Source organism: Eubalaena glacialis, chromosome 1 (assembly GCF_028564815.1).
Source record: "Eubalaena glacialis isolate mEubGla1 chromosome 1, mEubGla1.1.hap2.+ XY, whole genome shotgun sequence".
In the NCBI taxonomy this organism is placed as follows: Eukaryota; Metazoa; Chordata; class Mammalia; order Artiodactyla; family Balaenidae; genus Eubalaena; species Eubalaena glacialis.
The window spans coordinates 195,114,885-195,133,670 of NC_083716.1; the positions used below are offsets into that span (position 1 = coordinate 195,114,885).

At 37.3% G+C, this 18,786-nt stretch overlaps 1 protein-coding gene across 1 annotated transcript in view; it reads right to left on the reverse strand.

Moving 5' to 3' along the window:
• COL5A2 (collagen type V alpha 2 chain) overlaps positions 1-18,786 on the reverse strand; it is a 361,901-nt gene that overhangs the window by 177,733 nt on the left and 165,382 nt on the right. The window contains exon 2 of the mRNA XM_061185762.1: positions 5,463-5,651. The gene's annotated coding sequence lies outside the window, so the exon portion shown is untranslated. The remainder of the gene's footprint in view (positions 1-5,462; positions 5,652-18,786) is intronic.

Consider the following 18,786-nt stretch of genomic DNA (forward strand, 5'->3'; position numbering starts at 1 on the left):
AAGCCCCATGTTCCTGGGCCTGGAACATGTGGGTCTGTGGAGCCAGGGTCGATTTGGGGGCAGGGGAAAGCCTGCATTCTGCACGTGCGCAGACGGCCCCTCTCGCAGAAGCATCCCGCATTTGGTTCGTTACTCTGCCATCATCTTCTTGAAATTCTTAGTAAATTTTGAAAAAAGTGGTCCACATTCTCCTTTTGCGCTGGGCCCCGCAAATTATGTGGCCAGTCCTGTGTAGAACAAGTGTGGCCCGTTACAATGGCCCCCGTAGGGCTGAAATGGTAAACTTTTACTCTGCCTGGATGTCACTAGTCGTGGGCTGCCTCAAGAAGGACATGACCTAAGGTGAGGAGACTCTCTGCAGCTGAGACCCAACCCGAAGACGGGGACAGCTGGGCAACGAGACTTCCCGAGGGAGATTGGGGTATCACCCCCGTGACCACCTCTGGAGCCATTTACTCCATGTTGTGTTAAGATCCTATCACAAGACTTTAAAGATAACTTTAGTTGCCCAATTTTCTTCTTCCTCGTTGTAAGTGTGTAAAGATTCCCAGAGGCTAAGTCATTTTCCAAAGTCACTTAATTTCTTAGTGAGAAAGTTTCTTAGTGAGAGAACTCAAACTTGTTTGAAAATTATTCTTTCAAAATTATTTTAACTGTACTTTAACTTTACAACTTTAACATTAATTCCGTGCACTCAAGAAAAAAGACAAGGACTAATTTTCTACAGGGGTTTTAATATGCCAATCACTCCCACAGTAGCCAGTACAAAGAGACAATTTGTCTTTTTAAGTCAAATTTCGCTCACATTCCAAATAGACTCTCAGAGAAGGACATATTTTAGGAAGATCTTGAATTTAGGGGATTCTAGAAACAAACCAGTAATCTTGGTTATAAATTAGGAAATAAACCACTGGCAGCTATCGTATATAAAGTGAAAGATCCAATGCAAACAATATTTTGGCATACCAATGTTATTTCTGATGCTCTGGGGTAGGTAAGCGCAATCATAACCATGAGGACCATCACCCAGCCCTCCCCACTTCTCTTACCCTGCTCACTTTCTCCATAGCACTTCTTTCTTTCTAACTTACTATTCACATTTGTTATTTTCATTGCCTGTCTCCTCCCTCTACAACATAAGCTCTATGAGGTCAGTCCTTTCTGTCAGTTTTGGTCACTATTGTATCCCCAGTATAAAGAAGAGTGGCTAACCGACAAGAGGTGCTCTAAAATAAGTTGTTGAATGAATGAATGATTAAGTCCATAGAAATTTAGAGAATTGTGACTAAAAATATGAAGTCCCTAAATTCACATTTGCATAATTAGCAAAGGCCAAGTGCCGTTATACTATAGCTTAACAAAAATTAAAACGGAGATGATAACGTAATATTCATACCCTTAAACACCCCACATAATGAAAATTACAGCATATACCCGTTGGAAGTTCAGCTTGTTTGTGAATGATTTAACTCTACTCAGGATCATGTTTTTGTTGCAATCTAAAGTGTATTTTAAATATCTGAGCAAAGTATGGAGAAGTTATTCTGATTCTTTTTTTTTTTTAAATAGAGTAAAACCTAGAGAATAGTATCATGTGCTAGTAATAAAACTTTGTTTCTGTTTTGCTGATCAGAATATGATTAAGATCTTATAAAGATAAGACGTAGGTTCCGGAATCCTTGGGGGTCGAAGGGGGGGGACAGTGAAGAAAGAAATGCTAAAGAGAAAAAGATATAGTCAGGCTAACATTAACACTGAAAGTACATATTTGGTATGAAGCTTATATCCAAACATTACAACCTCTTTATCAAAAGGTATTTATTCAAGAAATGTAATTAGGGCTTCCCTGGTGGCGCAGTGGTTGAGAATCTGCCTGTCAATGCAGGGGACACGGGTTCGAGTCCTGGTCCGGGAAGATCCCACATGCTGCGGAGCAACTGGGCCCGTGAGCCACAATTACTGAGCCTGCGCGTCTGGAGCCTGTGCTCCGCAACAAGAGAGGTTGCGATAGTGAGAGGCCCGCGCACCGCAATGAAGAGCGGCCCCCGCTTGCCGCAACTGGAGAAAGCCCTCGCACAGAAACGAAGACCCAACAGAGCCAAAAATAAATACATAAATAATTAATTAATTTAAAAAAAATGTAATTAGATAAGCTTACAATTAGGTAAAGAAAAAAAGAAGGCACATGAAAGTTAGACAGCAGCAGCTCTTGACTCTTATAAACAGAGGCTTCCCGTTCTAATAGATCATGTTCTTAAGAAAAATTCATTTACTTTTTTCATCTTCTTCTCTCCCCATCTGCTCCTCTATGGCAGCAAGGGTGAAAAATAGTGTATGGCAATATTATAAAAGTTGGCCTAGAATTTGGCAAACTAATAATGCTGGAAGCCCACTATAACTTCATTGTCTATAGAATAAAATTTTCTATAATGTGGATTTATTCAAGACTCAGATCAAAGGACATTTAGTTTTGAAATACGAACATGTTCATGAGACACTTACACCACACTCAGTACATTCTGAGTTATGGCCTTGAGGCTATGAAAAAAAATTCCTAGAGTATTACTAGAATTGAGCATAAATAAAGCTTAACTATTTCAGTTGATCCATGTAAATTACCTTCATTTCGTTGCCATTTAAATTTCCTCTTACTCTCAAATGGATTCTAACTAGTAGAATAAATTCAACTGAGTATGCTTTAGGGTTTGAGCCAGATGTCCACAAACATTAGTGTACATCAGAATCATCTGAGATGACTGATAAAAATGGAAATTCTTAGGCCCCGTCCCCAGAGATTCGTAAATAATAGGACTGGAGGTGTGGTCCACATACTAAGAAACACTGGAACAAACACCTGTGAATTCCAAGTTTTTGCTAGAGTTAGAAATAGTGTTAGAAACACTATTATATAGCAAAGATAAGGAATAGTTAATGGATAAAAATATTATTAAGTATGACTTTTCATAATATATCCTCTAATACTTCTAGGTCAATGAAGAATATTTCATATCTTCTACCAGTTGTATACTCCTAACCAGGAAAAGTGCCAATTCAAGGTTGTTCTCCTACAAACTCAAAAGAAACATCTGCGTACTAATAAATGCCAGAACAAAAATGATTGGGTAATTTCCTTCTTAGTCTACCAAGCAGACTAATCCTCAGAGAACCTAGACTGGGCACTTGAAAAAGCACTTAAGGGCTTGACTCTGGGCCACTGGACTTTGGCCAAGGCAAACCCGTCTGCTTTCCTCCTCAGAAGAGGCAGTTGTGTTTGTAGTTTAGGAAAGGAAATCACTGATGCCCAGTAGAAAGCCTCCCAGAATTCCAAAAGTACAGTTCTGCTTCAGGCCGAATGCAGAACATCACTGAACATATGAAAAACGGATCTCAGGACCGGAGTAAGTCACCATTGGTCCTGAGAGCTGCTTTACATGAGGTTGCTCTAGTCTCCTGCCCTGAGAAATCCTCACTCCCCCAGCACAAGTATTCCCAGGATGTATGTCAGAATAGTTCATGGGTAACATTCAAGGACTATAATAAATAAGTTCTAGATTTCAATCAAAAAGGACAAATATCTGGGTTTTCTCCAAGTCATCCCAGGTGAAAATGTGCTCCTGTATAAGACAGTTCTGTACTATAATATCTTACTATCTTGTGTTTATTAGAAAATAAAGTTCTCCAAATGACTTAGCACACAAGAAACCTTCACCAAAAGAACTTAAACAAAGCCATCTTTAAAAAGCCATCTTTCTCACCCAAATTAAAGTCTTTTCTTCATCCAGACTCTTTCACACACAAGATTGAATGCAACAAAAGTGTATGTTCGAACAATATTTTACATATAAAACCAGTCTGGACTACACTTGCCTAATCTATAGTCCCTTCCTGTTTTTCCAAATTCAGATTATTCTCTTCACTCGTGGGGTCTCTGTGAATACTAGACCAAGCTAGGCAATTCTAGCTTAGCTAGAAATAAGCCCAGAAATCTAGAAAAAGCTAATAAGGTTGTACTGAATGTATGTGTGTGTGTGTGTTCACCGAAAGACATGTATGAAAACAGCCATACCAGAACTTATTCCTAATAGCCAAAAACCAGTAGCCACCCAAATGTGTATCAACAACAGAATGGATAAATAAATTTATGGTTATAATTATACAGCAATGAGAATCAATGATCTATAATTATATGCAGTTAAGTGAAAACCTTACAAACATAACGTTGAGTGAAAGAAGTCAATATTATGTTGTTGGTACATACTCTGTATTTCTATTTCTATAAAGTTCAAACTCAGGGAAAATTAATCTATAGTGTTCTAAATCAAAATAATGGTTAACTTGAGGGAGGAGGAGAAAAGAGATGGATTGGATGTTGGCACAGAGGGGCTTTCTGGGTTGTTAAATGGTTTCATTTACTTATCTGGCTCCTGACTACATGGGTCTGTTCACTCAGAGAAAATTTATTGTGTGTATTGTACATAAAAGATATAACACTTCTCTATATGTACATTATACTTCAATAAAATGTTCATTAAAAAAATCCTATCATGCTGTGTAACCTCTGAGGAAAATAACATGAAAGTGGACTAAAGGAGATGAGAGGTAAGGGCAGGGAAGGGTTGTACCAGGGAAAGCTAGAAGAAAAAAGGAATAAGATGGAAGAAATATCTCAGAAAGTGACTGCAAGGCTTCTTAAGGGGGAAGGTATGGGAACTGAGGATAAAACCTAAACCAAAATGCTTTGAGAACACCAAAGATCAAGCCTCCAAAAACCCCCAAGCCAGTTTCTCCCTTAATAAGAAAACACATGTCAAAAATCAAATGCAACCAAGAAAAATAAATGGCATTGTCTTCCCTGTCTAATGATTTAAAAAAAATAGTGAGCTGCCTAGCTCATACCATGCAATCTCCCCAGAAATCAGTTGTCCTTTCAATTTAGATGAGATAGATAAAGTATAAAGAAGGAGAAAGATAAAATATAAAAGGGGAATCAATTTTTTTAAGGGAGAAAATATAACTTTGAAGCATGAGTTACTCTAAGCATAATACCATAATTTTTTCAACTTGAAAAATCAAAAACATCTATATACCCAAAACCATAACTGGAAGTAAGAAAAATTTTAAGAAATTTGGGGAAATATCTGCAACTTATTTGAAAGGCAAAGAGTCAATATACGTAATTTGCTAAGAATACTCACAAACCAATAAAAATGTTTTAACAGAAAAATAGACAAAGGACACAATCAGGTATGTCACAAAAGAATACAAGTAAATGAAAAATGAATCATTCTCAATGCATATCAAAATAATTATAGCATTTTGCAATTATAAAATTAGCAGGGGCTTTTATAAATGTTAATAACCAGTGTTGGTACAATGCAGAGATATGATGGAGATATAAATATTAAAACCATCTTGGAGGACAGTCAATCAAACTGAATCAAAACACTGTATACTGTACATACCAAGTTCAAGCTTGACCCTCAGCAATCTTCAAAGAGAATCAGGAAGAGGTGGTTATGTATGAACAGTGATGACAGCGACTCTAGGATCCAGAAGCTTGTTGGGCTGTTCTCGGGTATAACACCAATGAGGAAGCAGATGGCTGGGCTTTTCGGGACTTTTGATACATCAGGAGCTGGTCCATGAGGAGGCTAAAAATGAAGAAAAATATTCATGACAAACGGACCCAAAAGGACCAGCAGCAAAATGACAAAAACTTCTCCTATCTTGAAAATAGTCTCTAATATTATTTTAACCTAAATATCTCTTACCACATCTTAATTATCACAGTCAGACTCTCAAGGAAATCTGTATTCAAATTTGGCAAAACACCAGTTGTGTTCCCTTTGCACCATTTTCCTAAAGAATAAAGCTGCTGTGGGCCTTTTCTCCTATTTACAACAAAGAGAATATAATCAGTGTTTTAAAAATAATTTTTAAATCGAAAAAGATACTTTTCAACTATGAAAAATAAAAAGAATTAACTGTTTAAAAACAAAACCAAAGCAACAACAACAAAAACAAGCAAAAAGAATCCTTCACATATAATATAGGTTCCAAGTTAGACACTGAGTTTTGGGGATATTCTGGGTTTTTTCAATTTCTATGTTGTTGTGTTGTTTTGTTTTTTCCTATTGTGTTTTACTTTTAGAGTAACCACTGAGTTAAGCTACATAAGTATGACAGTTACTGTGCACTGTCTCTGACTGCAGGGCACAGGTTCTGTAGTTAAACTGCCTGGGTTCAATTCCCAGCTCTTCTGCTAATAAGTTGCATAACTTTGGGCAATTTAAATATTTTCTCTGTGCATCCATTCCCTCCTCTGTAAAATTAGGAAAATAATAGTAACATATCTGCAATGTTTTGTGAAAATTAAATATCGCTGCATAAACACCAAGGATAATTATTGAGGCAGTAAAAGTGCTACATAGTGTCTGTCATTACATTTATATCTCTTAGCTGTTTCCACTATTACAGATAAAAAGCATAGAGCATGATTTGTTGGTGATAACATTTCCAAGAACTCAAACCAGAAAAGCATATGTAAGTAACAAGAACTAGTACTAAACAGAGAAACGATAGAGGAGTGATGTCAGCAAGATGGTGGAATAGGATGCCCCAGACCCTTCTCCCTCCCACAGAAACACTGATTCAATAACACACAGACCAATTCCCTTTATGAGAAATCCAGACACAGTTAAGAGGCTCCTGTACCCCAGGTGAGCACAAAATCGGCCACATTGAAGCCAGTAAGAAAAGTCATGGCACTCTCTTTCCATAATCCCTCTCCCTGGCACAGCACCACAAAATTGGGAGGAAACTACCATCTCCTGGCTTTTCCCTGGGAAGGAAAAGAGAAGACTAGACCACACATCTAACATTCTGACTTTTCAGAGGGGCTTCCATGGGATTGGCTTCTGCCTCACCTGTCGTGGAGTGTTAATGGAACCCCAGCTACTCTAGGGGGGCCTCTGGGAACAAAAAAGCTGGGTGGCACATTGATGCTCCAGAAGACCCACAGTACAGCAGACAGAGGCTAATACAGCTCAGCAGCCTCTCTCTATGGAGGAAGAGAAGAGTGGAGCATGTGATCAATTTTCCAGCTTTTTGAGAGCCGCCCAAGGCACTGGTTTCTGCATAGCCCAACTCAGGGCTCTGACAGGACCCAGCATACTATGGATGACACTATAATAGAAAACTACAAGCCAATACTCCTGATGTATAGATACATAACTCCTCCACAAAATACTAGCCAACCAAATTCAATAGCACATGAAAAGAATCATTCACTATGATTAAGTAGAATTTATCCTAGGAATGCCAGGATGGTTCGGTATATATTTTTATACATTATCAATTGCTATGGTACACCATATTAACAGAACACAGGGTAAAAATCACATGATCATCTAATAGATGCAGAAAAAGCATCTGACAAAATTCAACACCATTTCAAGGTAAAAACACTCCATAAACTAGGAATAGAAGGAAATTACCTCAACATAAAAAAGACCAAATATGAAAAGCCCACAGCTAACACCATACTCAGTGGTGGAATACTGAAAGCTTTTCCTCTATGATCAGGAACAAATCAAGGATGTCTACTCTTGCCAGTTGCATTCAACAAAATACTGAAAGTCCTAGCCAGAGAAATTACGAAAGAAAAAGAAAAGGCATCCAAATTGGAAAGAAAGATTTAAACTGTCTCTGTACACAGATGATTAAGTAGAAAACACTAAAGATTCCATTAAAAAACTGTTAGAACTAATAAACGAATTCAACAAAGAAGCAGGATACAAAATCAACATACAAAAATCATCTGCATTTCTCTGCATTAACAACTAATAATCTGAAAAGGAAATTGAGAAAATAAACCCATTTACAATAGCATCCACAAGAATAAAATACTTAGAAATAAACCAAGGAAGCAAAAGCTTGTACAATGAAAACTATAAAACTTCGCTGAAGTAAATCAGTAAGATGCAAATAAATGGAAATACATCTGTGTTCATAGATTGGAAGACTTAATATTGTTTAAATGTCCATATTACTCAAAGTGATCTACAGGTTCAATGTAATCTCTTTCAAAAATCCAATGATCTTTTATTGCAAAAATAGAAAAAATAACCCTAAAATTTATGGGGAGCCACAAAGGACCCCAATAGCCAAAACAACGTTGAAAAAGAACAAAACTGGAGTCCTTACACTTCCAACAGGATAGTAATCTTTAAAGTATTCACTAATTTAAGATGAACTCTTGCCTGTACAGTGCAGGGGTGCATACTGTCAGTGTTTTATGGCATTACCCTTCTTCTTTCTGAGCTACTGTAGCCAATCAGTGCCTCTTGTGATTGGCTTATCTGGGTTTTACTCCAGTCTTGTAGTCATCCAGTAGTCATCCAGTGCCTTTAAGATAGCTTTATAGATCTATTTTCTGAAACATTATGTGTTGTTTCCATAATATGACTCTCAGAGGATATCTTAATTTATTTCCCAGTTCTCAGAGGAAGCTACTTGAGGTAACTCTCAAAAGCAGTCAATATATGATATAACACATTAATATTATTAACATGTAATGGAAAATTAATGGATCAATTAGTCAATAAATCTGTGGAGGGAAAATCTAAGCCATAAAACTATACTCAGAAGTACACATCCTGAACAGAACCATGTTCATAACATTTTGCCTTTTCTATCCATTGGTATTTGTTCCCTCAAATTGGACTTCAAATCATACAGTTTTATCATTAAAATCAAATAGCTTGCCACTCAGATAAGAAGATCCATTAATCCTCCATTGTATGTTACTAATATTAATGTTTTGTAGAATTTGCATTTTCATTCTTCAGTTTTCTACAGTGTTCAATGGTGCCCTATTTTCTTCCACATCAAATATAATCATCAACTTTCCTCACCATATATCCTCATTATTCTCTGAAATACAACACAGCTTTTGAAACTGAAGCTTAGAGATGTGCGTTGTCTTGCCCAAGGTTAAACAGCTAGTAATCAGTAGATCCAGGATTCAAGTACAGCTCTAGTCAACACCAAGACCTCCTTCTTTTCACTGTATATAATATGCCTCACAAACAAACATGCCCTATGGGGTCCTACTTCACTGTGTTCATTCTTGACTGAAAACCCATCTGTTCAAATTTCACCCATCCTTTATGGTCCAACTCAAACTTTGCTGCCTTTCTTTCAAAGATACATATTTTTTGTGAGAAACATCATTACTATAATGCTGAAAAATGTTAAACTGCAATATAATATTAACTTTAAAATATGCTTTCAAACATAAAATACAAAGTGGAAAATTTGATGACTGAATGGAACAGGTTGAACTTGATGATGAGAGGAAGGGACAATGGATAAGGGAAGGGGGCTGCAGAGAGGAACCTATCAGTTGATCCTGGAGATTCTGGGAAAGTGGGACACAGATGTCTCAGTTCCCAGCAGCTTCCAGAGGAAGTAGGATGGAGCAGCCTGACCAGTCCAAGTCCTCCAATCTTATACTCATGGAGACAGAGCGCCAAATGGAGACACCAGAATAGATCAGCCAAGGAAAAAAAGTGAATAATATGAGAGCTTGCCTTACGTATTTTGATGGGTTGGTTAGAAGGGCAGATAATAGAAACACAGTGAGCCCCTGAATGGATCAGGAAAATGTCACCACTCAGGGAGAGAAAGGTAAAGAAAAAAGCAGCATAGGAATGCTGCAGCCAAGTGAGTGGTAATCAATCCTTTTCTATTTGGTAAGAGGAATAGAGGGCAGAAGAATACTAGAAGTTCAGAGGAAGGAGAAGAAAGTGAGGTGGATACGTCAGATAATCAACACAACCTTTTCTGAAGGGCAAGATTTATCTTCATTGGTTTGGAGGGAGAAAAAAAGAAAGGCGGGTAAGGAAGATAAAAAGGAAAGAGAGGGAAGGAAAACAAAACAAAGGTGAAGGAAGGAAGGAAGTGGGGGGGGGAGGCATAAGAAGGTATTTATCTTGCAATTTTTCATATGTTCTAACATAGAACTGTAGGATTCATGGCAATACTGTTTCTCATCACTTACAAGAATTCCAGGTTTCTTGAGAGCTGTGTTCATGCTTTTTTTTCTCTATTCAAATAATTCAACAGACCACAGTAGAGCCACAAAGAAGCAATATTTTATAAAGGGTGTTACTTCCTTGCTATTACCCACTCCATACACAGAAACTTCATTGTGACAGTTAGATAAAATCTATACCTGGAAGAGGTGCTTTAAGTCAAAACTCAGATGGATTATTTAAGATGATGAAGCTCAAACTATGGTATGCTTACTACATGTGCTTTATTCTAAGGTTAATTTAGGAATGCTTAAATTTTTTTAAAAACTAAATAATGTATAGTTGGGAATCAATATGAACTTTTTCTTTCCTCCTCACCAATTAAGACAGGTTCAACTCCTAGCCAAGGTAGAGTTTTCTCTTAGGACATCTAAGGAGAATGCCTCTTCCTGGGCTTCCCAAGAAGCTCCTCTGTGTGCACCACTCTGTCTAGTGCAATATGGGCCTTGTGGAATGTCAACTCTGCCACTGGACTATAGTTTTTAGTCTCAGACATTCTTTAAGACATTTCTCAATCTTAAATCTTTATGAGTTGATCTGTTTCAATATTAGCTTTCTCTAAAAATCTACTGTCCTGGGCTTCCCTGGTGGTGCAGTGGTTGAGAATCTGCCTGCCAATGCAGGGGACACGGGTTCGAGCCCTGGTCTGGGAAGATCCCACATGCCGCAGAGCAACTGGGCCCGTGAGCCACAATTACTGAGCCTGCGCGTCTGCAGCCTGTGCTCCGCAACAAGAGAGGCCGCGATAGTGAGAGGCCCGCGCACCGCGATGAAGAGTGGCCCCCGCTTGCCACAACTAGAGAAAGCCCTCACACAGAAATGAAGACCCAACACAGCCATAAAAATAAAAATAAAAAATAAATTTAAAAAAAAACAAAAAAAACTTGCTTCCTTTAAAAAAAAAAAAAGAGTGGCCCCCACTTGCCGCAACTAGAGAAAGCCCTCGCACAGAAATGAAGACCCAACACAGCCAAAAATAAATAAATAAATAAATAAATAAAAATTGTATTAAAAAAAAAAATCTAATGTCCCAAAGATTTATGCCTTTTTCCCAATTTCTCTAGAGATGTATTCTTTTTCTCTGATTATTCTTTCCTTCCTTCCATTGGCTATGTTTTAATCTTTCATATCTTAACTGTAATATGGTAAAGGAATATTTTTAGAAACAATTTTGCTAGGAAGAATAGTTCACCATATGATAGAGTCAAAGTTGAAACTGTATTTTCCCTATTGATGACATTACAACTTATGTTTAGTATATTTCCTTTGGCTGGAGAAACGTATGCCATGTACTATTGAACTATTTCATAGCTAATATTGTGGAAACCACAAAAGCACTTAGCTTAATGATGAAAACAAATTAGACTTTAATGAGTAGAATTCTGTTGATACTGTTGATTTTACTTATGGATCATTGCAAATACTTATGATAATATATTTGGTTATTTTAAACAGAATACGTCATTTTATTTCTGAAAGAAATTTTTAATCTTTCTAAACAAAAAGCATATCATATGAAACTTTCCAATCATTCATAAATACCTGAAAAATCCATTTCTAATCCAGAAATATAATCCAAATCATACCAGGTCACATGATAGCTAATTACATATTAGTCCTAGTTTGGTATCTTTGATTCATGTAATAATTTATTGAAAGAGCTGTCCCAGCTATGTCAGAGCTGAGACTGGAAACTGTAGCAAATGGAAGCAGGTGATATCCCCGATAGCACTTAGCTACATGCTTTGGCTACAAGAAGCTAAGGAACCACATAGAAAGGAAACTGAACCTGTCCACATTTGGGCTTTAGTTATATACAGACACGTGATAGACTGCAGTATGGGGATGTGGTAAAATGTAATCAAAGCCAAATAACAGGCCGATGGAGAACAAGGCTAGTCTTAGAGAAAAATCAGCATAAATGGTAAATAATTTTGTACAATGTACCAGATTTAGCAAAACATCTCCTTGGTGAGAGAGACTGATGGCTGAAGATAAAGCCTTAAGTAATGTTTGAATGCAACAGCCTTAAGCAATGTTTGCATGCAACAGATCCAGCCTTCTGGACTGGAGAGGGCTGCCTGTGGTCCTTGAGAAAGAGAAAACTATGGCGCAAACCTAAAACAATTCAATTGCTTCTTCCTTTTTTTTTTTTTTTTTTGAGCTCTTGAATGTCTGAACACACCTTTATTCTTTTTTTTTTTTTTTGGCTGTGTTGGATCTTCGTTGCTGCGCACAGGCTTTCTCTAGATGCAGAGAGCGGGGGCTACTCTTCGTTGTGGTATGAGGGCTTCTCACTGCGGTGGCTTCTCTTGTTGCAGAGCACAGGCTCTAGGCGCGCAGGCTTCAGTAGTTGTGGCACTCAGGCTCAGTAGTTGTGGCTCGCGGGCTCTGGAGGACAGGCTCAGTAGTTGTGGCTCATGGGCTTAGTTGCTCCGTGGCATGTGGAATCTTCCTGGACCAGGGCTCGAACCTGTGTTCCCTGCATTGGCAGGTGGATTCTTAACCACTGTACCACGAGGGAAGTCTCTCAACTGCTTCTTAACTGAAGAAGAAAGCAATTCATCAAATCAATTCTTCTGAGGAGTAATAACTTCTCCTCCACTTCCAAACAAAACAAAAAAGCAAGACTGAGATGGAGGAAATGTTTCTCTGCCAGTTGGATAAAAGATCAACCTCAATCCAAGACAGGTAGAATAGTGAGGAGATCCAAGCACAGTAGTAGAGAAGCAGTCTTTGCACCCTAACAAGAGACCTATGCAGGTTGTGGCTCCTGTGCAAATGGGCCAAGGAATGCTGACAGCATCACAGATGGTGAAAGAAGCATCAAAGTGAAGAGTAGAGTGATGGACAACAGTCCAGAGAGATGGCAGGTACAAAAGTAGAGGTGCAGGACTGTGGAATGAATTAAAGAAGAGATAAGAAATGAACCTTCTCTGAGAAATCCCAGACAGCCAAAAAAAAAAAGAGAAAAAATATTTGGCAGCTGGTGGCTCTTTACCTAACAGTCTTATTTAGTGTCCACAAACCAGTGGGTATTTTTGCATATTAATATATGAATATGTTAATAGGAGCTATGTACCCCATCCTCTCTCCCCAAAAGAAGCTCTGTGGTTAAATAGGATTGTGAAACAAGCACCTATAACCCCTCTTCAAGATTCACAATACATATTAGAGTTAGAAAATTCCACAGTACAATTTATCTGCCCAAAAGATGCTTTTTTTGCAACATACTTACGGTCACACTGAGGATTACATGACATATCAGTTAAGGAATCCTAGTTTGAAATTTTTAAGTTTTAAAATGCAAGTAACCCAATGCATGGAACAATGATAGGTTCTGAAAATATATTTGATGAATATTCAAAACCTTTAAAATCAATACATATTCTAATTTTTCTAGGAGTAAAAATAATTGTTATAATTCACTTGGAAATATTTTACTCCCAAAATTGTTTAAGCTGCACTTTTAAAAACATCATTTTTTAGCTAGTCTTACTATTAGAGCTCCAAAATATCAGAAAAAGGGAATGTATGTATTCAATCTACGAAATGTCACAATTTCTAACCTAATAGCATTTTTAAGTTTTGGTTTTATCAATGTCACAAATTAGTAGTTTTCATTCTCAAGATATAGCTGTGTATGCCATAATTTATGTTTGTACAACAAAGTCCGACATTTCAGAGAAGTTTCCCTTATCTACAGCTATTTCCACATTTTAAAAAATTGGAGAAGAAACAGATGTTGAATGGTGAAATATATTCTAAACTATTTCAAAAATATTTGGCAGCAAGTGCTGGAGCATTAGTAGAAGAATAGCTCTGTATAAATGGCCAGTTTATTTTGCATGTACTTTTCTTGAAAGAAAAATAATTTTAAAAGAGACAAAGGAGAATTATTGATGTGTATTATATAAACATTTATTAATATGGAAAACAGCTTTTCGTATTATATTTCATGATTTTGAGTCTCTATAAAACTCCACATATATACTCATAAATATAATATATTTAAAAATTTTCAAGTCCCTTCTGCTTATTACAACCTGTGATTTTTTTTTAATTAGCCCTGATGATTTTACCCTTCCTTCCTACCTTTTAATTTCTACTATAGCTTTTAAACTAATCCTTGCTCAAAAAATAGACTAATCCAATATTGCTCTACATTAATTTCTGAAAGATTCTTGTGGTCGAGTAATAACTCAAGCTTCTGGGCATATCTGGTCATTTTGTGTAATATGTTCATTTTACTCTTGGTCATCAAGCTATGTTTCTACATCACTAAATAGCTTTAAACTATCTTTAATGCTATTTTAGTGGATAGACTAAAAGATGATTCCACTACAAAGAAGGTTGTTATAATATTTCAAAGAATTTGGGGCAAAAAAGCATTAGTTGGCTTAACTCAAAGTTTTTTAATGAATTTTTTCTTAACCATTTGTCCCAGGGATAGCCAACTCTGTAGTTTTCTTTGGCATGTGAAGAACAATTTTATTAAAACAAACTTTCTGGGAATGAAGCTAGCAATATATAGGATAAGCATATACTATCCCAGATTATTTTTCCTTTTGCTAAAATTCTCTAAGATGGCTGCTGAAATTGATATCGTTTTATCACTAGTTGCAATCATTTACCAAAATAGCCAAAATTCAGAGATTGTCTACATTTCATATCAAAAGAAGGTAGCAATTTTAAAGTTCAATTAATGAACCTGTCATTAATGCAAAGCTTAAATTCTTTTCCAGTTGGCCTTGAAGTTTAACGTTGTGTATGATGTGGCCAAACTCCAGCAACTGACTAATTTATGAATAAGCAGTAGACTGGTTACAGTTTCCCATAGTAATTCAAAATCCAAAGTTTCTTTATTCAAAAATAATCCAGAACTCATTAGACAATTTTAGCATACTTGAAGTACAAATAAATTATCTTTCTCTTTATCCCAGCATTCCAAATTTAGGTTTAAAAGTAGTCCTTTTATCTGTGATCCCCCTGATTGAATACTCCTGCTTAATTATTTAATTAAAAATAAAACAATTCAAATAACAAAGACATCACTCAATCACTAGCTGTCAGCTGGATTAAGGCCATTGTAGCTACCTTTGTATCATCATGTACCTGAGTATGGTTGTAAAAGCAGAGGAAAGAACAGCATGTTTCACTTCTGGCCTGCAGCCAAGCCACATCTTCCAATGAAAATATATACTATATGAAAAGAATGAACAATATTCAAGATCTTAGGGTGCTAGGGAACAGGAACACATAGCAGCAGCAGCCCCCACTTACATATAGGGAGCTTTCACTGTGTGCAGAGTACATTTCCTAGAGCTTTGGCCAGGTTAACTCATATAATTCACACAGCAAACCTATGAAGTTGGTACTATATTACCCCATTTTACAGATGAGGACTAAAATGCAGAGAGATTAAGTAACATGCTAAGATCATGCAGTTGGTAAAAGGAGGAGCTGTGATTAAAATCCAGACAATTTGACTTCATAACCCACACTCCAAACCAAGCTGACGAAGCTTAATCAGGCTATTCTGCAATTTTAGAGATTGATATTTTAGCCAACTGCCCCAAAGTTTTTGTCCAAACAATTTAGAGTCACTTTAGCTAGAAGCTTCAATAGAGTGGCTAAACTTGCGGATATGATTTCCTGCAAACTTCTTCCCTCCCCTACTTGTAGAGCACTCCTATTTTCTCTACTTTTCTCCTTCATTGAAAGAATAAATATCCCTCTTACTTTCCAAGACTAACTAAAGGTTCCACTTTAGCACTTAATTCCATCCCCTACCTTTTTAGGGGTAAAACCATACCCTTCTAAAGACCATGATGCATAACTGCCCTCACACTGCTGCACAGCATTTTTTCCTCCACTCAAGACTATAACATATTCACATCTCTACTTCCTTTGATAAAATAAATCTTCCCTCAACCCCTCTAGAGCTATTATCCCATCTTCACTCCTTTACCTCATGCAATTTTTATTTTAACTAAGGAAAGGTGGCTAAAGCAGGGCCAAATCAGTCACCATGATTTAGTCAGAGGCCAAAAAGAAATCACAATACAAATTGTTCAACTGCTTTGATATAAAGAGATCAAGACTTGGAGCCAGAAATCTACTCTGCTTAATGGTGTGAATTCTGGACACCAGTCATCTGCAAAATACGGACAATGATACCTACCCCCATTATGCTCTTGGGGGAATTACATGTGACCAAGTGTGAGAAAACCCCTCAAACTCATTTTGGAACACAATAAATAATTAGGAAATATTTGTTGAATAAGAATTATAGTAATAATTAAGTGAAAATTATTTTATATTAAAAAACAAGGAATGAGATCAGAATGGATAAAAAGGAGAGAGCACTTGTATGTGAGGGAGAGAGACAGAGGTCAAAATGGAGAAAGAATGAACAAGATTGTGTAAGCACTAATCCCCAGAAGGTGCTCTGGAATTCATTCATTCAGCAAATATTTATAGAGCACCTACTATGTTCCAGGCAGGGTTCTTGACACCTGGGATTTATCAATAAACTAAGCAAAGAGAGTCTCTCTACGTCTGCTTTTGTCTACTCCAACAAATTAATCCTTCTAAAGAACCACTATGTTATTTCATTGTTTGAAAGTCTTCAGCAGAACTTCATTGTCTACTTAATAAATTCCAAACCCCTTAGCCTGTCTTTCAATGTCTTTTTTTTATTTTTTTAAACTCCAATCTATTTCTTACTATTTCAGCTTTTCCCCTACATGTACTCTCAGGAGGCATAAAAATAAGATTTTAAAGGGACTCTAGAGCTCTTCTAGAGTTTTGAAATTGAAGCATATTTGAGTGTAGCTGGGACATCTAAGAAACTTGAGGAGAGGGTGGAGTTGCAGATGATGGGGCTGTGAAAGAAAACTGGACTAGAGCCAGATTATAAAGGACATTGTATGCCACGTTAAGAAGTTTGGGTTTGTTCTTAAAGGCAACTGGACACTGTTTTAACAAAGGAGTGACATGATCAGATCTGTGTTTTCCAAAGGTAATTCTGGAGGCTGTGGTAGAGTAAATTTGAAGAGGAGATGTCTAGTGGCATGGAAGGCAGCTAAGAGTATTGCAATAATAATGAGAGATGGTGTTAGCTAAATTATACAGTGGAGCTGATGGAGTGAAGGATAAAAGAAACATTTCAGAGTTACTATCAATGAGGTCAGGGGTAAGTTGGCAGAATGATTTAATGGTTATGTGGCTCTGGAGTCAGACTGCCCTTGTCTGAACCCTGTCTTCCACACTTCCTAGATACATGACTTAGGTCAAGTTAACCCTGAGATTCATTTTTCTCATCTGTAAGGTAGAGATAACCAAAGTAGCTATCTCCACAGATGCTGTGAAAATTAAAGTCAATAATTCACACCAAGTTCTTGGCACCATACCTGGCTTATTAAGGGCTCTATAAATTGTATCCCTAGAATGTAGCAATGCATCATTCAGCCTTTTAAGTCCCCCTCTCAGCTTTCTGTCTTCAAATTTGTTAAATTTTCCTCATATTCGCTACATAATGAATTTTTACCTCTATTGGATCATTCTTCATGACATCTCTTTCACTCTGGTTTCCATCTACCAAAATTCAACTTAATGCCAGAGTCTATGGTTTAATCATTTTTGAATTCCCAGCACTTAGGTTAATTAGGCTGGAATTAAATTTGTTCAAAGTTCTCTGAAAACCTCTCCCAACATGATTTTTCCAGCCCCTGAACTTTCATAGTACTTTATATCATCCTTGACTCTTACCACACACAGTCTTGCATTTGAGGACTTGATGTAAGTAACTAATCTCCCCTCATTGCTCCATGAGTCATTTCCCCACTCCAACTTTTCTAAGGCTCTACACATGATCAGATTGGTGTCTTAGTCCAATGCATAACTATTTAATGATTTTCTCATTCACTCAATGACAAATAATTCCAAGGAAGCCACCAACTAGATTATAAACTCATTATTGCCATAAACTGACTGTCTTTGTAGTCAATACTTACATTTAATGTTTCATTATCTTGGAACCTGTTGCTGGAGAAGTACTAGAAGGTGCTCATTAAGTAATCTTGAGTTTACAAGATGTGATCTTCTGTTGACCGCCCTTGGGTATTTCATGATTCTCACAAAATCTTTCCAAAAAGTAAAACTCAAGTCTTCTCAATTAAGATAATTTTAACTTTTAGGCACATGCTCTGCTATAATTTAACAGAAATGATTGTTGTTTGTCCAGCCTGGGTCACATTACATTTCATTGTGTGGGCAGGCATCTGAATGTTTCACAAACAGCAGTTCTAAGGGGTATAAATATTGGTTGGTTTATACTTAGTTTAGAAACTCAAGGCTGCTATGACCAGTGATCTAAACCAGCATCACTGCTCCACCAAAAGATCTTGGGCAGGGCTTTCAAATGTCTTGGGAAGGCAGCCAGCCAAACACATGTGCCATCCACATTTCCTAGTCTGGGGATATGAGAAAAAGGAAATCTGCCTGAGCATGCTCAGGGCAGACAGTATACCCAGGCCACTTCTCCTGTCCTCTGCTGTTGTGCTCCCAACTGGGGCCTTGGGAGCACTCCCACACTACCTGCTGCCACTCCAGGCCCTGCGGCACAGAACTACCCCTGACATTACACCAGAATCAGGCTGCCTCTGCTTGTCACCAGAAGCCAAGA